Here is a 21,698-nt window from a genome sequence, read left to right on the forward strand (position 1 = left end):
GATTTCCGTGTTTCTGTTTCAGATTGACCTTCCCCACATCCACTTTTTGAGGCTACTTGTATAAAAGTTGCACCTGAGGACACACACTTCTGAATTGTTGTTGAGGAGGAGCACAGAACTCACTTCTCAGGCTCCAACTGCACTCAAAAGCCCTGAATATCATGGTCCATTCATTCCTTCTTACCTTGGTTTTCATGTCTTATTTAGAGCTCAGCAGAGGGCACTGATACCCTGGCAATGAGCTCACAGGGAGCATCCAGCCCAGGGTGCTTGGGTACTTATTTTATTGAACTGCCTGATGTCTGTGGCTCTGTAGGAGGGTATTGGAGCTTCTCTTCACTGCTGCATTGAGCTGCTCAGTCCAAAAATAAAACAACTGCCACTATAGGTATACTTCACTTTTCCTTAAATTACTTTGCAGTTAATCTAATTTCATGGACTTTCACTGACTTGTCAAATTCCAGCTACAAAAATAGAAGGTTTCCTAAAAAAAAAAAAAATTCTTTATGAAGCAAAAGTTTGACATAGCAAAATAGCTCAGACAATGTTGTAAGAAGTGGAACAGGACACATGAAAGGCTGGCACTTCTGTATATTAATTTTTCTATGTTGGTACAGTAATAAAACCTACTCTGCTTAGTGCATGTGCACTTTTTTTTAGAGGGATGAATGTCATGGTTTAGGAAGGGTATTCCCCAATTTAATAATCCCACTACAAATTCTCAGTCTGTTCCCCTACCTGCCCTGCAGTGGGAGACACAAAAGGCATAGATCAGGTTGAGATAAGAACAATTTACTGGAAACAGCAATGAGCTAAGGAAACAAACAGTAACAGCAACAATATCAATAACAAAAGTGTACAAAGAGAGGGTGATTTATATGCAAAATGCTGACCAAGCCTGGACAATGTTGGGCAGACCCTATATCTGTTATGCTTGCTGCACAGACCAGAGTCTTCTTCCCAGAGTGAGGGGGAGTCCCCTCCACCTGCCCGTGGTCTGCTTCAGCCCTCATCCTCTGAGGCTGCCAGAGCTGACTGAACTATTCAGTGTAGCTGAAAAATATATGTCTAAACTCTTCACCTGGACTCATTTAATAGCCATCAGGAGAGCCTTCGAAAAAGGTGATTCATCTCATTTACTCAGAGACCTGTCCCTGAAAATACCTGTCTCTTTTCATCCACTGCAAAGCAATCTTGGGCAATTAGCTGTAACTGCTCAGAGCCATCTTAGAGACATGAGTTTTAGAAAGCTAATGGTGAAAGCTCCTGCTTAGAAGGGAAGGCACATTGGCCACAGAAAACATTATCCTCACCTCCATTTTAGAGATGGACAGGTTAGGCAAAGAGGCAGCTGGTTGCTTACTCAGTGTCCTGTAGTCAGTTCATGGCAGTAATAGATGCCCCATGAAATTCTGTACATTAACCATTAAATAAGCTATTCAGATGGCCAGGCATCTAACTTCATATAACAGCATGACATGAGTGACTGTGGGTTGTTTTTAACACATTTATAATTTCACTGATTGAATTAATAGCTCAGACTTCAGGTCCTAATAAAACCAGCATGCAATATTTGGGAAATGATCTCCAGATTGCTGTTATTTTTCCTACTGATGCTTAAATAATTTTGATAGGTTGATAAGTAGTTTTGAAAATGGTCAAAATGCATCTGACTTCAGCATTTGGACATAATGACTTGACTGCAACAGATGTCATGTTTATGCCAGAATGATGCATGAGTCACACTATTCTGCCATGTTAAAAGAAAAACTTGTTATTTTTAGAATTTGGCTTATAAACAAGCCACATTTCCATTTGCTGCCCAAGGGTGAAAGAGTAGCTGTCACTTTACTGATTGCACATACTGCACCATATGTCCGAACCCTGAACTCCTGCAAAGTTGGGTGGAAAAATCAAATGCAAAGTGAAACTTTCTTTCTCTCTCTCTGTCTTTGTCTTTTCAAGCATGAAATCTTTAGGGCATTATTTTCATGGTTGATCTCATTGTTTCCATCAACAGAGTGCAGGAATCAGTCAGTAATTATAAGGCTACCTTATGTGCTTATAGTGGTTTTAAAAGTGACTGGGATTTTCCGTGATTTGTACTCTAGACACACAAGAAAACAGCATTTTTTGGAACTGAAATTCTAAGGTTACTTAATTCTGCATCACCACTGCTGACAAATTTCTGAAATTGAGTCTTCTAGATATATTTTGTGACTATATTATGCCTTGTTTTTCCCTTGTCTTTTAAAACATAAAAGATACGCTTTTGTATGAGAACTCTCTGTCCTTTGCTATTGTTTTTGCCTCACTGAGAAAAAAAAGAAGAAAAACATTTAAATGATACAGTCATTTTCAAGAAAAGAGGGTTTTCATTGTTTGTCAAGGAACTAAGAAGAGAAGAATGTTGGACTGTGTTTTGGAAAGCCCAAAACATTTCTTCTGTGTCTTGTTTTTTTATACCGTTTCACACCTTCAGATATTTTTCTATTTAATATAGTCCCTGTAATCATTGTTTATCTGAGTTGAACATCCTGGTCTAAACTAATTCTTGATGCAACTCTGGTGTTTCTCTCAAATTGCAGCAGGGATGACACTAGCCCAACTTTCTGCTCGTGTTTCACCACAAGGCAGAAACTATTGTGACCAAGATGTAACAAAATCAGCTCCCCAGAAAATTCCTCACAGAAAATGAGACTTGATGGACTGACCAGAATAATCCAGACTTTAACCTAGATAATATATTAAGGAGCCAACACTATAATCGTACTCAGGGATGAGGCATAAAAGTCTATATGAACAGCATACCTATGACTAAGGATTTTTAAAAATAAGTAGGTGCCAATTTAGAAAAGTAAGAAGTGAATGGAAATTGGGAAAAGTGAATGCAGAAGACCTGACCGCAACAAAGACCTTGTTTCTATTCCTCGCTTTTTCCAGTACAGAACAGAAATTAGCCTTATAATTTTAAGGCTTTTCCTTAAACATAGGTATTTTTTGCACTTGTGTATGTATATACATGTTTTCAGATAAGCATAGGCCTTAATGCTTCTTCTGAAGGACTCTGGTTTAAGAGAGGAACAGAAAAGTGAATTTGGGCATATGGAAGCCTTCTGTTTGCGATGCTCAAATCACTTGTCTCAAGCTGTTGTGCTCTCAGATCAGTCCTCTGAGCCCGAATTCCTCAAGTGTGTCACATATCTGCTGGTTAATGGAGAGCCTGATGTAAGACAGGTCACTTTTATCTGTTCATAAGGGCTGGGAATTTTACATTGTCTTCAAACTATGATCAAAATCTAGTTAGCCATATGGCTTCAAACAAAGGTCAGTTTTAATAGTAATTAAATGGTGATTCTTGTCAGGTGTGAAATATTTCAAAATTGTAACTATCCCTTAATATTTTTCTCTATATTGAAATCAGTCACTTGTTCTTCATCAAGTAGACCTAATTCATAGCCACTGTCTTTGGCCAGATGTTGCTTTAAATCAGATTAATGTTACTCAGAAAATTGTTGTTCTCAGTGATTTATATGTAATTTTCTTCTGCTTGCCATCATTGACGAGTCTGTCTTCATTTTTTTTACCTGCAATAAACTTAATTTGGGAAGGAAAATGAAGTATAGCAATGGCTTTTGTTCAGCTATTGAAAAGGATTTGATTCTACATCACTTAAAGCAAGGATAATTTGATGAGGTTTGAGTCCTAGTCCTGGCAGACTATAACTGTATGAAATGTTTTTTTATTTATGCCGTAGATCATGCAACTTATTGCGGCTCTCGCTTGCTCCGTCACAGGGATTGTCTACGCCGGCTAGCTTATCCCCTTCAGGTGACCGGAGGGAGCCACGAGTGTGGCTGCCCCCAGCTCTTGTCTCAGAGCGCTGGGTGGCAGTGATTGCCTCGGCGTGGGTGACGAAGGCACGGCAAAGCCACGATGATCCAAAGCAAAGGAATAGGGAGCGGACACCTGTATGAGGTCTGCAGAGCTTTTATTCTCCCAAACCGGGACAGTGACAGATGTCCAACAACTTGGGGTCTGACAGGGGGTTATAAAGGGTGTGGGCGTGAGGGGGATGAACACAGAACAGCCAACAGGAAAGGATTACATCACTGCAGGGGGCCAATGAGGAGAATTTAGGGAGGGGAAAGGCTTCCAGGGACCAATACTGACAAGAACAGGGATGATTGACATTGAACTTTCTAGAAGAAAATGGGGGTGGTTTCAGGGATTGACAGGTAAAGAGGGCAGTACCACATGGACTGACAGGGATATTTCTAGATACTGAGGGAGATTGACAACCCTGTGGCAGGAAAACTTTTGTGGCCAGCAGATAGGGAAAGACCATTCTAGGGAGGAATAGGGGACACATGGAACATACCAACATAACCTATCTAACAATTAATTTCTAACTCAATCACCAAAACCCTTATAAACCCTTGTGAAACTACCACGCCACCACATCTCCCCCTTTTTTATTTTTTAAATTTGAGGGGACGCTGGAGGTAGGTTTAAACTTCTGTTTCCGCCTGCCGGTCTCCCTCCCACCATTCTTCTTCTGTGGAGACTGCGGCGGCGACTACAATTTTTGGAGTTTTAGTTTTAGTCGAGGTCGTGGCGGAGGTGATGACGCGTTTAAGGATTCCAAATGATAGGGAGACTAAGAAAATTATTATAATAAGGTAGGCAATGTCCTTGATAATGGAAATCATCCACCCTGATAAATTCCAGTTTTTAAACATGTCTCTAAACCAGTCTTCATTTTCTTGTTGTACTGTCCCAATTAAGCTCTTCATCTCCTTGATGGATGCGTGGACGCTTTGGCTCTTAGATGACAAATTAAAGCAGCACAACCCCTCAAAATCTTGGCACCCATGCCCATGAGCCAGCAGCAGAAAATCAATGGCTGCCCGATTTTGCAGGGTAGCCTTCCGGGTTATTTCTTCGTCTTCTAGGAGGTTACTTAAGGCTGTCGATGTCAAATTTGCCTGCTTCGTAACCCAACACTCTAAATTGCCCAATTCACTCAATGCTTTGGCTGCTGCCACCCACGGCAAAAACACGGAGACAGCAATCCTTTTAGATTTGGCCCAATGATAAATCTCGGCGTCACAATGTTCGTCGAATTGGCTTGCACTCCGTTTCGAAATTTTAGTTACCCTTTTGGCATGCCGAATTGGAATTTGGGTCATGTTGGGAGAAGCCAGGGAAAGACGCCCCAGAGTGCAGGGACCTCCGAGGAGACGAGAGGGGATTCCAGGATATGCCCTATCTCCGCAGATTAGGAACATTCCCTTTTCCAATTTTCGTGCATATGAGTCATCAGTTGAAGGAGCCCCCATCTTAATAACAAACTGGCACCATTGTTTTGCTTGAAATTCGATCTTATGTTGTTTTACATCTTCATATAAGTCCTTACGAGAGTTGGGCTCATATTCAAAGTGTATGCAGTACATTGCTTTTGCAGAACCCAATAGTTCAAATTCTTGAGGCTCCGCATATTCTTCCGTATAGGGAAGATCGTACACCCACTTCCTCCAGAGTTGTAAGGGATTGGTAATGGGCGTTTTGGCAGTATTGACGACTCCCCAATACCTAAAGATTTCAACCCATTTATTCGGAGGGTTTTCATTGTTAATCTGATTTTGGATGGTGCGCAGCGAGGTGGGATACTCCTCTAACTTAAATGGAATCCCCACCAGGCAGGTGGACATGGGATTCTCTGCTGCGGACGAAGAGAGACAAATATGATCTTGTTTGAGGGCATGGGCTAAGGTTACCCATACATTCTTCCGGGGTTGTGGAACGACCCACGCGTCCGAGGACTGGAATAGAGTCAGAGGGTAGAGCCAAAGAAAGACCAAAAGTCCGAAGGGTAACATAATTGTTGCCTGAGGGGAGAGAAGAGAAACATAACACATTAATGCATAAGAAAATAATTTCGCCTGCTGACCATCTGGGAAGGCTGAAAAAAGGTTAGGGAACTCTTCCCCCCTTGCGGCGCCTTCGGTTGGATGCAACACTATCATCGGTGGGGTCTTCCATCGTGTTGGGGGAATCACTCTGTATCTGTTTTTCTTGTTGTGTTGATGTGTATGGTTTGACCCATTTTTTGGGGACCCATTTGACACCTGAGGGCGTGGACACGCAGGCGTATCCACGTCCCCATGTGACCAGTTGGAACGGACCCTGGATTTTTCCAGAGTCTGGATCCCTTACCAGCACCGGAGGCCGTTCTTCTGGCCTCAGGTGATCACTTCTCCCAAAATGTCTCAGGATTGGTGGATCTGGCCTGTCGAAGGAACAATTGAGGAAATTGATGGTAAAGAGGGCCTTGTAGAGCCTAAGTTGTGGTGATAGCATCTTGGTATCTCCCCGCTGGCGCTGGAGGACTTTCTTCAAAGTCTGATGTGTTCTCTCTACCACAGCTTGGCCGGTGGGGGAGTATGCAATCCCTGTCCGATGTTGAATTCCCCACTCTTGTAAAAACTCACTGAACGCCTTAGAAGTATAAGTAGGGCCGTTGTCGGTCTTAATGGTATTAGGGACCCCCAAGACTGCAAATGCCTGCATAAGATGGTTCTTGGCATACGCAGTTTTCTGCCCTCTGTGGGCTGAGGCGAAGACTGCACCAGAGAAAGTGTCCACTGACACATGTACATGCTGGTACCTTCCAAACTCTTTTACATGTGTTATGTCAGTCTGCCACACTTCACAACTGCGGAGTCCCCTAGGGTTCACTCCGGAAATCACCGTTGGAAGTGAGGACTCCTGGCAGTTGGGGCAATTGGCCACAATTGCTCTGGCCTGGTCTCGCCGCAGGTGGAATTGGCGGACCAGACCCGGAGCATTTTGGTGGAACAACTGATGGCTCAGCTTGGCCTGTTCGACGATGTTGGGCCGACCAGCCAGCTGTAAAGGGGCGGCCAGAGCATCCGCCTTGCGATTGCCCTCAGCAATGAAGCCAGGGAGGTCGGTGTGCGATCTCACGTGCATCACGAAAAAGGGTTGCTCTCGGTGGGAAACCAGGTAAATTAATTTCGAGAGCAAGCCGAAGATCACAGGGTTTGAGACTTCCTTGAGCACTGCATGCTCAGCCCTGGACACCACACCTGCAACATATGCCGAATCAGTAACAATGTTGATGGGTTCTGGGAATTTTTCGAAGGCCCTGACGACTGCGTCCAACTCAGCAACTTGTGGAGAGCCCTCCACAACCTTAACATCGGCTTCCCACTGCTGAGTTTGAGGGTCTTTCCAAGTCATTACTGACTTGTGCGATCCTCCGGACGCGTCTGTGAAAATTGTCAGTCCCTCTAGGGGCTTTTCGCTTTGAATGCTTTTTGGAATTAGGTCGAATTGTGTTTCAAATAATTTGTGTCCTGGATGATTAATTAGAATTTGTCCGGTGTAACTGTCCAGAGCGAATTGTAAACATTCATTGGTATGAAGCAAATGCTCAAGGGTCTCCTTAGTTAATTTCCCCGTCGATGTTTTAATGGGAAGGTGTATGCACGTAAAATCACACCCCGCCAACACTCTCAGGCGAGCCCTGGCCCGCATAATCAGCTGAGCCATCAGCTCCTGCGGAGTTGTAATGCTCTTGGACATTTGGTGACCAAGGAACACCCACTCTATTATCAAGAGAGGGTCCCGTTGGTCTTTGTCCCATTGAAAAATGAGCCCGTGAAGGTGTGGCAGTTTTCCTAGAACAATAAATCTGAATGTGAGGTCTTCACGACAGCGATGGGCTTGTCTGCCCACTATGGTGGACTGAACTTTCTCTAATGCGGTCCTGGCCTCCTGGGTCAGCGCCCTCGGGGAATCTAGGTCTTCCCTCCCCTTCAATAAGTTGAAGAGAGGGGACAGGTCCCCCGTGGTGAGCCCCAGCCAGGGCCTGATCCAGTTCAAGGACCCACAGAGCTGGTGGAGGTCACGTAAGGTGTTTGGGTTATCACTAATGATAATTTTTTGAGGTGTTATGGTTCTCTTACTGATCTCTAGGCCCAGATACTTCCAAGGCGGCAGCCGTTGTACCTTTTCTTTTTGAAGCTCAAATCCGGCCACCGACAAGGCTGTGATAGTGTCCTCCAGTGCTTCTGCAAGTACGTTGTCACTGCGGGCACAAACAAGGACATCATCCATGTAGTGGTATATGATACAATTTTCCCACTTGGCGCGCACCGAGGACAGAACTTTGGCGACATACCACTGGCAGATGGTAGGGCTGTTCTTCATCCCTTGCGGGAGAACTCGCCAGTGGTAGCGCTTCATGGGAGCTTCTCGGTTGATGGAAGGCACCGAGAAAGCAAAACGTGGCGCGTCAGCTGGGTGTAAGGGAATATGGAAGAAACAATCTTTTATGTCTAAAATTGCCAATTTCCAATTTTGGGGGAGCATAGATGGGGATGGCATCCCTGGCTGGAGAGACCCCATGTCCTCGATGACATTATTGATTTTTCTCAGATCGTGAAGGAGGCGCCACTTGTCTTTCCCCGGCTTCTTGATAACGAAGACTGGAGAATTCCAAGGGCTATTAGTCTCGACAATGTGGCCTTTGGCCAGTTCCTCCTCCACGATGTGATTGAGCGCCTTTAATTTTTTCTTACTCAGCGGCCACTGCTCTACCCAGACAGGTGAATCTGTTAGCCAATTAAGTTTCTGGGTGAGGCGCTCCTCAGTGGCCGCTCCTAAAAATCCTGAGGGGCCGGCAGTTCCAATTTGGCCCCCCACTGGGACATGGCATCTCTCCCCCAGAGAGTAAACTTAGAATTTAACACGAATGGGCGTACAGAGGCTAATTGCCCATTCGGCCCCTTAATTTGTACTATGCTCTTTGACTGCCTTGCCAATTGCGTGCCCCCTACGCCTAGGACTGCGCTATCCACGTCCTGCAACTCCCATTGTGACGGCCACTTGTGTGGTGGAATGACCGTCACATCTGCTCCCGTGTCCATCATCCCCTGAAGTTGGATGGAATGCCCCTCGTTCTTAAGGCCACACCATACGAGGGGCTTCTCCTCTCCCAGAATTTCAGTGTAAAAAATTGAGAGGTCTAGGTCATCGCACAAAAACTGAGGCACTGGAATGGCCTGTGCAATGACCTGTCCCTCCGGCAGGAAGAGGGGGGGGTGGACACAGCGCGCCATGAGGTAGAAAGTCTTAGGATCCGATGTAAGGATTGCTGGAGGAATTTCCACCTCAAGCGGGGTGTGTTTGGTGTCCCCAATGACAAGGTACTTGCAGTTTAGAAGATCCTTGGCCCTCTGAGTCTCACAGTTGGTAATGTGGGGTAGAAGCTCTGGCGATGCAACGATGTAGTGCCAATCCTGATTGGAGAGATATACAGATTTCGTTATTTTAAGCAGGTAAGGTTCTACAGTACTGTCTGTATAAACTTGGCTGCTGATACTTGGAATGATGGAATGGATTGCAGCCCTAGCAGTGATGTCCTGATTACCGTGACCTGCCCCATTTGTGTCCTCACGCGGGGTAGGTCCGCGCTCCCCCTTTAGTTTTTTTGATGCTGTTTGTCAGATTTCCCCTCCCCTGTGTTCCCCCGTTGAGGCGGTGCCCTTCCAATGAAGGGACATTGAGCTATAAAATGTCCTTCCTGTTGACAATGGAAGCATCTACGCGGCTTTGGTGGTGTAGGTTCTGGAGGTAATGCCGTCGAAGCTACTACTTTGTCTCGCGATTTTTTTGCTAGATCTTCTGCGAATAAAATGGCTTTTCGTGTGCACTCCTCAATCAGTTGTTCTAGCGCTGGCGGAGGCGATGCTGGAAGTGCCAAGATGACTCGTCGGCACGCCTCATTTGCATTGGTAGTAACAATCTCTCGGATTAGTTGATCTTGTGCTTCTTGACCTTCCACCCTTTTTTCTACAACTTCTTTTACTCGGTCCACAAAATCAGTAAAGGGCTCTGTAACAGATTGCTTAAGAGAAATGTAAGAAATAGCAGGTTCCTTGGATGGCATGCTGAGAAAGGCCCGCTCAGCAGCATCTTTGGAGAGATCTAATACTGGCCTCGGGATCCCTGCTGCTTGTTTCTGTGCTTGGCTCCAATCACCCTCACCAACAAGGTGGTCTAAGGTAATAGGATTTTGTTCTATGTCGGTTGCATATTCGGGGCTCTGCAAAATTTCTGGAAGGAGGTCACCTGCTAATCTCTTCCAGGTTCTTTCCCACATTTTATATTCAGAGGATGGGAGCAGGCAACTGAATAAACGCCTTAAATCTGCAGGGACCATGATATTTGAATTGAACGTTGCCTTTAAAATGCTCCGGAAAAATTCACTTTTGGATCCAAATTCTCGCTTAGTTTTGCAGAGATCCTTGATGCAATCGTACGAGAGGGGCTCCCATCTTGGGTGTTGCCCTCTTCCATTATACGTGACTGGGGCCAGGAACGGAAATTCGTTGTTATCATCAGCTTTCTGCCTTTTAGGCCCATCACTCCCAGCCACCACGTTATCGTGGGAACCGGAAGTGAGGGCGTGGGAAACAGGAAGCTGGAGGGCAGGGTCCTGGAGGGCGGAGCCCTGACCCGAGGTGACGTGGCTCGAGGGTGGTACTGATGGTGTTATGGGAAAAGGGGTGGGCGTAGATGACGTGGCCTCAAGGGGTGGTGCTGAGGGTGGAGCAGCATGAGAAATTGTGGGAGGGGCCTGACTGGCCGCCGCAAAGGAAGAGGAGGGGTCCGGAATAGGAAGGGAGGGGTAGGAAGGAAGGGGTAAAAATGGATTCTGGGGAGGAGAAGCACCCGCCACGAGGCGACAGCCATTTTGTGATGTTAGAGAGGGCGTTTCTACAGCGCCATTTTGTGGTGCTTCTCCAAAGGGACTAACATAGGGAGTAGGAGAGTCGAGGAAAGGATTTGGGGGAACAAAAACTCTTGGCAAACATTTAGGACTCGCAACTCGGTAAGAGGGACTAGGAGAAAGGGTAGGGACAGGATCTCCGACAGTGTGGCCAGCACTGCCAGAGCAAGGGTACCGGAGAGACCTGGGGGAGCCAGGGAGAAGGCGGCAGCTCTGTGGCTGCTGCAAACATTCTGCTCCCTGCGCCTGTTGCTGGCGGTCAGCTCCCCCCTGTATCTCCAGTCTAGGGGAAGCGGGAATCGGAGAATGCGGTAGGGAAACAGACCTAGGGAGAACTGGGGACTTTGCAGATGGATTTTTCACCGCACTGTTATCCTTAACGACATCCCAAATGAACACAAACAGCTTCATATACCCATCTTTGACTGAAGGGTCACCCCTCCTGGTGCCCTCAGTCAATAGTAAACCAACATTTCTCCAAAATTCCCGATCTCTAACGCTCTCAACAGAAACAGTGGGAAAACGAAAGAAAATCCATCTGACAAATTTTTTAACTAAATTTTTTGAAACACTTCTAATTCCCTCCCTCAACGAACATCCCTCCCTCAGGAGTCCCGCAACCTGGACATAAATCTCCCTTTGTTGTGTGGACAGCCTAACACCCATTGTGCCCACACAACCTAAAGTTCCACCCACCTACTGCAGGAAATGTAAAACGTAAAAAATAGAAAGGGTCTAGAACGCCAGCGGCGGCAGTCTGCTCACGCTGTGCACAACGTGTCCCCTAACCTCGGGAGCGCAGCTGCCAACCTAAGGAGCCCCCCCCCGGTACCAAGGAGACTCACCAAAAACCGCCGACGCCTAGAAAGAAAGCTGCAGTAGGGGTCCTTGGATCCGGAGGCGTCCTCCCTGGTGCTGGAAGGATTGTGCTTCCTTCCCCTGGGAGCACCACCGGACAAAAATCGGCGTGCTCACACAGGGGCGATGGTGCTGCCAAACTGTAAAATCCCTGGGCCGATGCCCAAAGGCAACAGTCTTTTCGTGAGGCTAGCTCACGTGGAGTCCGACGTTCCTCGACGGTGTCCACGCTCTGGAAAAGCCGCACGTTGGCGCGCCACCTGCGGCTCTACCACGCCACCACACTTATTATGCCAGTAAAGAGGCTCTAGCAGCATAGAACTAACTCTTCATAATGCTGAGAATCCATCCATACATTTCCCACTGAACTGTGACACTGTAAATAGTTAGTCTTGTTGACTGGTAGGGCTTAGGGTGTGCTCATTGGCTAAGAGGCAGCAGACCAGAGAGATGGTAATTCCACTCACAGTGTGGAATTAGTGGTGGAATGGATGTTCTTCTTGTCCATACACAGAAGCTGGAATAACCCATTAGATTACATCCTCCAGTGGCCTGCTTCTAAATACCAGGAAGTAAACCTAAAAATATTAAAATACCTTATGAAAAAGCAAGCATATTGTTCTTAAATGTATTATTTATAGTAACGTGAATGGAAATATTTTTTTAACACTTGGGATTGACAACATTGCAATATAACACTGCTGTAGAAAGATAATATTGTGTACTTAAAAATTTTATGAATCACATAAAATATAATTGTTTTTTGTTTAAGAAATGTCTGTTTCTACCACCAAGTTAATAACTCACACTGAAAGCTTCATTGGGTTTACTTGTGGAATACTCTGAGCAAACCAAACAACCTTTTCTGCATTTAAGGTGCCAGAGCAGGCATTTGTTTCAAGGACTAACAAGCTGTGTTTCAAGGACTAATCATGTGATGATGAGGGAAAACTGCATCAGAAACTCTTAGCCCACTCAAGAGCTTCATGGTTTTAATTTTTACACTGCAAATGAAGTGAAAGCTTCTAATTTTTCACCTGGATATCCATCCCAATAGCACAACTGTTATCACCTGTCCTGGGAAGTGAAATTTTAAAAACTGCTTTGCATTTGAGTATATATTCATAGTAACTGGGGAAAAAAGAGTATTTTTTAACTTAAATAACATGATTATGAGGTTTTGAATACCACAATGAGAGGTTTTGACCCATTCTTTAGAAAATGGCAGCATTTTAATATTGTTTACAGATTTTAAATCTGATGTTCCTCTCATAAGGTGTAAACAATGCCAATAGAATTGCACTAGCATTAGAAAATAATTTGGAACAGGGAAAAATGACTGTTTGGAAACTGTCCTTTGTTTATGGATAGTTAATAAACTAAAAGGAGGCCAAACTGTGCACAACTGCTGTTAATCACTGCACGGTCCCAGTTGCAGCAAAATGCTTTTGGAGACCTGAGTAGAGAGCTCATGCCACTGTACTTCTTTTATTAGGAAAACCCTACCCACACAGAAAAATATAAGGTAGCAGTTTAGTCATCAAACAAGAATAATGAAGCATTAGACTGAGACAATGGAATAAAGGGAAACCAAAAATCCCTGTAGAACAGAGAATAAAAGTGTAACTAGGGATTCCTCCCATCCTCCACCTACCAAGAGCCATGTTGAGTCCCAACTGTGCTAGTGGTCAAAGGACCATCTTATTTTAGTTCATAAATTACAAAAATCTGCTTATAATGAAAAGTCTGGGTCCATCCATTTCAGCTGGCATGAAGTGAGACATGCAGTTCTCCACACCCCTCCCTGCTGGAGCCTTTAGTCCAGAAATGCTGTCAGCCCCTGGCACATGGGAAGCAATGCCCCTCACCCTGCCCATGGAGCCCCAGCTAAGCCCAGAGTGGCCATCAGACAGGAAGCTCCACCTGGGGATAGGAGGGTGTCCACAGGAGGCCAGAGCAGATAAAATCTATTGCCCTAAGGCAAATGGAGTAATTTCCCTATTTCCCTTTGATTTTATGGCAGCCGAGACCATGCTGGATGCAAGAGCATTAGCTATACCTTAGATGTCTTTTCCAACACTAGGCAAGAGGAGATGGCCTCAAGTTGTATCAGGGGAGGTTTGGGTTCAATATTAGTGAAAAATATCTTCACTGAAAGAGGGGTCAGGCATTGGTACAAGATCCCCAGGAAAGTGGTGGTGTCACTAGCACTGTAAGAGTTCAATAAATGAGTAGATGTGGCACTTCATTATATGGTTCAGAGTGGTATGTGGTCAAAGGTTGGACCTCAATGGTCTTGAAAGTATTTTAATGATTCTATGATACTGTGATTATAGAATTCTATGATCTCAAAAGCAGTGGTTGCTGTTCATACGGGAGTTATCTCCCTGTGTCTTTAAATATTTTTGTTTTCTAGTTCACTCTGTTATCTTAGCTGAGAAACAAAAGAACATGTGTATATATGTAAATATTGCAAGCCAGGAGACTGAAAGGGAATAGTATGGTAGGCATACCAGTTATTTAATGAAATTTAGTTATCTAAGTTACTTTTTCCAAAGCATGTTATAAAAAATTCAGCTCAAAGCAACATACCTACTTCCCACAGAAGTAAAAAGATTGACAAGATCACAGCACCTATGAACAGTCTCATTCTGCTGTTTTGTAGTCCCTTTGTATAGCAATATGTTGTTTCTACAATTTTATTGGAAATGCAGTATGATTAACTGCTGACTTAATTCCCCATAAATGACCAAGTATTGACTAAAGTCCATTTTCTAGAATCAATCCTGCATATATAGTATGCAATATTGCTCTTCAATATTAGGCAATGCTAAAGCTCACTTTACAGAAGTAGGCTGATAACTGAGTATTCCTCCATAGACAAACTAGTACTTAGTGGTCAATGTAAAACCACTGTAAGCTTACAAATTTAATATGTTTTTTTGCTAAAAATAGATTGTTTAGTTTCCATCCTCTGTTAATTATTCCAAAATTTCCATCTGAGTCAAATTTCCTGTGTTCTTAGTAGACAGAATAAAATGCCTCACTCATTTTTACTGAAGAAAATTTATTTCTATTTCAGATAAATGCACTGATTTTAGCAAAAGGTTCAGCAAGTATAAAATCCCTGGAAAGGGGAGAAAAATGCTTTTAGAAATTTATATACAAGAGGATGAATTTTAGTCATCTGTACTGGAATGTCTCTCTAGTACTGTCAAAGAGCACTTCTAATGCCAAACTACGGAAAGACACCAATTACCCTGGGGGAAATCTTTCTTGTATGATTTTTTCCTTCTCATACATCTTCAGTTTAAAGTAACTAGTGTGAATCTCTTCTGATTGCCAGTAACAGCTTTTCTTCTTTGAAGCAAACTCCTTATACATTTTGGTAAAAATGACTCTACTTTGCCATGATAACAAAAATTTAAATTTAAAAGAAAAAGAAAAAGAAAAAGAAAAAACCCAGTATTTTGAAGATCAAAATTACCAGTGCTAATAGTCAGACATGGAAACACACCTATAGTTCTTGAAAAAAACAAATCAAAACAACAAGTAAACAAAAAATTACAGAAGTAAAATGTATTTTTTACAGTGATATTTCATTTACTTATAATTTATGGGTTTCTATTTTGCAATTTCTTTGAAAGCATGTTAAATGCCTTTTAGAATATGCCTGGGCAAAGACAGGACAATGTTATGCCTCCTAGCCTTCAAAATATGGTGCTGTGTGCTGAATGCCTGCTTAGGGTGCTCTGTGCAAATTCCTGACTTCTGCCAAAAAACCTGTCAATGACTTACTAATATAGGTGTGTTTGAATGCCCAAGTAGATTCCTTGGCACCATATTAAAGGCTATTTCAATATTTAAAGGGAGCTTATGAGAAAGATAGAAAGACTTTACCAAAGTCTTTCGTGACAGGAAAAGGGGTGTTGGCTTTGAACCGAAAGAAGGTATATTTAGACTTCACACAAGGTAGAATATTTTATGAGAAGGATGATGAGACACTGAAGCTGGCTGCCTAGAAAAGTTGTAGATCACCACAGACATGTTCAAGATGTCTGGACAAGGCTATGAGTAACCTGGTCTAGTAGAAGGTGTCCCTGTCCATGGCACTATATGAACTTAAGGGTCCTTTCCAACACCACCCATTCTATCATTCCAATTGCCACATCTAGTGAGGCTCTTACGCCATCAATTTCTACTGGAGAACTCTCCCATTAAGAAAGACAGTGTAAAATTGTTAAAGAATAGATCTTCCACTACATCATCCATAGCTCAGTGCATTAGGTCTGTAAATGAAAATGATTCAGTTTGGCAGGCCTTGGAGAAAGCGTTCTGAAGTTAAAAAGTTATGGTGGGAAGTGTGCATTTCTCCCATCATAAGGCATGGGAAATAAGGAACTGTGCATTTCTCCCATCATAAGGCATGGGAAATAAGGAACTGAAAGAGGTAGAAGAACACATGAGCTTTAAAGACAAAAGCTCTTCAGACCTGAGCAAGAAGCAGGACATTTCATTTCAAGCCGAGACTGAGAACAATTATTCTAAATTTAATTTTCTTGTGGTAATACATGAGATGGGAAGGATTAGCTATGTAATATATTTCAAACAGAAATGTTAGTAAATGGGGGTATGATGCAGTTATTGCATCCTTTGAGATACAAAAAGGTGGCAGAGTGAGCAGGTCTATCTTTTAATTTGACAGAAAAGCTGTGTCTCCCTATACATGAATTGTAGCAGCCAGAAAAATTGCATATTTCAATTTCCAAGTATTTTTGAAGGAGATGGGAGACCTATTTTGTGGGTCACCCTGAGGGCTGAGGACTGGGATATTATAGAAATAAAAAGTACTTTGTTACTTGTAATAGGTTAGTTCTGTTTTCCAGTGGTGCTTCCACAACTTTGTGCAGTTTAAGTTCTCAGTCAGCTACTGGCATGTCTAGGCCAGGGAGTACAACACTAATTCAATAATAAAAAGTTTTCTTTCTACAAGAAGTATGAAGGCTGTACATGTCAGCCCTTGAGAAACTGCTGTGTGATCTTATAAATAACTCAAGGGGATCAGGAATTTTCTGTGAGAAAGACCATATTTCTGATATAGTATTGCTTTTACCTATCACTCTTGATTCAGTTCTTCTCTCTTGATGATATTTATTTTTTCCCTAATCACATGTGGCAACAGCTCACTTTTAGATTTCCTGAAAGTCTCTCATCTCAGAAAAAACCAAACCCCAGAATCATATGAATATACATAATGATTTTTTAAAAGATAAGGGTGTTTCTGGTTCATTTTGTCTTTACCCTCCTTCAAATCTTATACATATTCTTTGCTGCTTTGCTTCGGGTAGCAATTTCTAAAGGAGGAATTTTCATTGTGTTGATAGGTCCTTGTTGCCTAGGAACACTTTCCAATTTGCCACTATGTTGGTATTTAGGTCACCAATGAATTAATCTTTTTAAAATTATAGATATGTAGTCCATCACCAATTCTGAACTATCCCATTGAGAATTGGCAGTATAGTACTTACTTGCTTATGGATTGAAAAGTTAAATCGAATGTTCTGTTTGGAAAGAAATTCTATGAAAGAGAAAAGGAAATGGTTTTCCTTCACTTTGCAATAATAAACTCTGTTATTTTCTAACCTAGATTGAATTTAAAAGTGCTAAATTAAAGGACAGACACTGCCCCATAAGGGTTTTCACAAATCTGCCTTCACTTCCAAAAAGCAGGATCAGATCTTATGCAGAGCAAAGGGAATTCAATCATCTTTCTTTGAAGGCACCTTCTCAAGATCAATGAAACTTTTCCACATTTCGTGCTGCAATATATGACAATAATGACCATCCTTCTGTAAAAACTGTAAATAGTCATCATTCCTGAAACATGAGAAGACATGAAAAAAAGAAAACTTTTCTTAGTTTTCAGGAAGTTCTTTCTTATGTCAGGAGTGCATTTTGAGCATCTAGAACACAGGTCTTCTAATAAATTAGGGAAATTTGGTTGGTATGTTCTGTTAATTGCTATCTCATTATTATCACATTACTGGGAAAGATGATTTGTAATTGAGACCCATATCTTGCCACCTCCCTGGTAATTGAATCTGCTCATTCCTGGAATACTGTAAAGGAAGAGAAATAACTGGATAAAACATCCATTGGAACATACCTCAAGTCACCTATTTTCCCCATCAAGGAAGTGTTCTGCCTATTGCCCTCAGTATATCATTGCTGGCCCTCAGAGCTCTCCAGGGATGCCCACAACTGAATGTGGTATTCCAGGCATGATTGTGGTAAAATACAAGGCTCTCTACAGCTACCTGAAAGGATTGTGTGGTGAGATAACTAGGCATAGGACAAGAGGAAACAGACTGAAGTTGCACCAGAGGAGGTTCAGAATGGATATTAGAAAAAAATTCTTCATTGACAGAGTGATTAATCACTAGACAGACTTCCCAGGGAAATGGTGGAATCACCATTCCTGGAAGTCTTCATAAAACAAGTGGAGTTGGCAGTTTATGATATGGTTTAGTGGGCATGGAAGTATTTGGTCAAAGTCTGGACTTGATGATCCTGGAAGTCCTTTCCAATATAATTCAGAAACACTAGAGAGAGGTTCATACTAGAGAGAAACTTTAAGTTAATAAGTTGAAAATAGTAGTTCTAAGCCACACTCTAGTCATTACAGCATATATGAAGCATATTTCCTAGCATTTTCATGAGGAATATTTTAGGCTGACTGGATTTTTTTTATGTAAAGTTATGTTATATTATTATTTATTATGTTATTTTGTGATTTATTTGGCTTTTGTGACTTTTTTTTTTAAATTTCATTTTTGATGAAGGTGAGTGCCAAACTGGATAATATGTCAGACACTTGATCCAAAAAAGGACACCAAACAGGTAAAAAAGTACAAGTAGCCCAGAGGGGAACTAACTTAACAGCTTGGTATATTGCATAATTAGTCAAATCTTTAGGGAAATAAATTTAGAATTTCTATATTTTAAAGTATTCTAGTAGAAGATGCTGTATTTGAATGAGGAAAGGAGGAGAGTGTGTTATCATAAGCAAGAGTAAAACTTTGTGAAAACTCTTTATAGAGATAACTGATGGACTATTGTTTGAGTTCCCAGTGGGAAAAAATCAATTTTATTTAAAGTAAGGTTCTCTGATCATATTTACTGATTCATCTGTTTAGACATTCTCTAAGATCTACTGGAAATAACTATTCACTTTTCCCCTCACATTTTTATACTTGATGTTCTATTACTCTGAAGGATAAAACTCCACTGATCTCCTTTGCTCATGTCAGTTGGACAGAATTAAGTCTCCCGCTATGTCAGGATTGTAGAGTGGAGATTGAAGGAGGTGCTGTCTCTCCCATTACATGGGAACTTCTCATGTCTCCTTTTGTGCCCTTCAAGAGATGCACAATCCCTAGCAGGACATTCAGGAAGCTTGTCAAGTCCTGTTTGAATACAGTAAGAGTAACTGGGTGCTGACTTTTGAAATGTTATTGTCCATTTCTGTAAGAGACAAAAATAACAAGCTGGCTTTACAGGGAGGTTGTCAATTGCTCTCCAGGGGCACTTGTGCCCCAGCACTTGGCAAGCAATCTTTGCAGATAGTGTGTCATTTGTTCAGTTCCTTGGGAAGCTTTGGTATGAGCAGGGTTATATACTCAGTGCTTGTTTATTTTTCCCTAAAATAAACATGCAAACACTGAAAGGAGCAGAAGAGCAGAAGGGATTTCTTTATAAACATAATTTTCACTTGCATTTGTTTAGCATTATTCCAGAATGTCCTGAAGATACAGAAGCCTGCTGCATGTTCAAAGGCTTTCAGCACTTTAGAGTCAATGCAGACACTATGGGGCAAGATTTCCATAGCAACAGAATTAAAGAAAGGAAAATATGAAAAGTAAAAGTCAGTGTTGGATAAGTATATGAGGAGATGGGAGGGGAGTGTAGACTATGAGGGCAAGCAACTGAGCTCTGATTGCTCATTCTTTCAAAGAGAACAGGATTACCAGAACCCCCAACTGTCCCTTTAATCAGATTTTCATAAAATATCCAGCTAATCATCCCACTCTGTGATTATTAGTTCTATAAAAATAAGTATCTTAGTTATGTATTAATATTCTAAAGGATAATATTTCTTTCAGTACTATAGGCTTTCTATATGATTGAGCAGTGACATAAAGTGACATATGTTGCCTCCCAAAGACCTCAGAGAAAGCATGAACATGCAGTGGTCATCCTCGTAGTTATCAGATACACTGTTAACACTCATCAAACACTCATTCAGGCATTTTATTCAGTTATATTTCTCATTTATAAATGCCCATTACCTGACAAATTATTTACAATACAATATAATTATATTTTAATAAAAATTAGAAATATTAAGACAATACAATTATATGTCAATATGTCTTGAATAGAATATTACAGAAGATTATAATAATGGCTGTATATTATTATTAAGTAAGGTCCATAGTCAAGACACCATGAAGACAGGTCTCTCAGTAGGAAGAAAAGTGAATGTCCAGGTTTTCCTGGCTGCAATTAATGTTCTAAACTTATATTTTCATTGATATTTCAGTGTGAGACAAGGCTTCAGAGAGACATTAGTGCAGCCTTTCAGAAATGAGCCTGTATAAAATATGGGCACAAACTTTCAAGTGGGGCTTGTTTATATAGGACAAGATGTAAAGGTTTCAACCTAAAAGAAGGTAGATTGAAACTAGATATAAGGAACAAAAAAATGTATAAAAGTGGTGAAACATTAGCATAGATTTCCCATAGAGGTGGTAGGTGCCCCATTCCTAGAAATATTCAGGGTCTTTTGGAGTTCTGAGCAACCTGATCCATGGCAGGGGGGTTAGACTAGATAGCCTTTAAGAGTCTCTTCCAATCCTGCTATCATTAATTGATGGACTTAAGTTAGGCTGGAATCAATGATAATATGCTTGCTTTGCAACCTAAACACTTCTATGATTCTATGATGCTGCGATGTTTTGAAAAGTAATGAGATATTTGAACTGTAAGTGGTTTTGTGGGCAAAAAATGGCTACAGGGGAAGGAGCGTCTGGAAATGCAATGGATGCCTCTGACACTTACAGAGAAATGAATACTGTGTATGGCAAACTTATGACTTCCAACAGAGACAGGCATCCTAGAGGATGCCTAGGGGCCTCTTGGTGGGTTAGCTGGAATTAAAGGGAGTTGTGGAGGGCTTCAGAAACAGGTGATGAGAGATAAGCCCATACCCATGGGAGGATGGAAGAATGTGCAAAGATCTTGGAATATGCAATGATACATGCATAAGGAAGAAAACTCCTGCCTATGAGGGATGAAAATTAACCAGTCAAAAAATCATCGCTGCTGCACACCAGAAGCATTTGTATTAAAACTTGCCTCTTGGCAAATGGTCAGTATTCTGAATAGAACAATTACATTCAGCTAATACTTTCCTTGGCAATTTTCCTAAATAGTTGCCTAGTTGTGTATTCTCTCAGAATCACAAATATTGTTTTAAAATCTACATCTGATATAGCTATGCAGTAGACATGAGCTGGACATGTCTATGAGATTGATGATAAACAGCTATCCCCACCACAAAATCTGCCTCTCCTCCTAATTCACAAAAATCCATACTGATTTTTTTTGGGCAGACTAGCAAGCAGCAACATGGCACAATACCAACTTAGTTCTCCTCCAACAGTAAGTGGTGTGCAATTTCTCTGTTTCAAAACCAAAATGGCTCTGTGTTCCTTCATGCGTGGAGTACATTCTACTGCACGGTGTTGACTTTGTGGCACCCACAATAAGCATTTCTGGGTCTGTCTTGTGCAAATTTGCAGTCAGACATACACATACAAGAAATATGAAGAAGGGCTTCTTACAAGGTCATGCAGTGATAGAACAAGGGGGAATGATTTTAAACTAAGAGAGCAGAGATTTAGATTACAGTCTTTACTCAGGGGTAGTGAGGCACAAATTTCCCAGAGACGTGGTG

General features: G+C 42.1%; 2 long non-coding RNA genes across 2 annotated transcripts in view; one reads left to right on the forward strand and one right to left on the reverse strand.

The window, feature by feature from the left end:
- The window catches only part of LOC146768643 (uncharacterized), a 224,049-nt gene that overhangs the window by 148,429 nt on the left and 53,922 nt on the right, over nucleotides 1-21,698 (forward strand). The gene's annotated exons all lie outside the window — the stretch shown is intronic.
- On the reverse strand, nucleotides 5,644-13,042 carry LOC146768644 (uncharacterized). The gene is made up of 2 exons (XR_014953617.1): nucleotides 11,668-13,042; nucleotides 5,644-5,891 (listed from the first exon to the last, which is right to left on the reverse strand). It is a non-coding gene; the product is annotated as an uncharacterized LOC146768644 (long non-coding RNA).

This window comes from Lonchura striata, chromosome 1 (assembly GCF_050655825.1).
Source record: "Lonchura striata isolate lonStrDom1 chromosome 1, ASM5065582v1, whole genome shotgun sequence".
Lineage (NCBI taxonomy): Eukaryota > Metazoa > Chordata > Aves > Passeriformes > Estrildidae > Lonchura > Lonchura striata.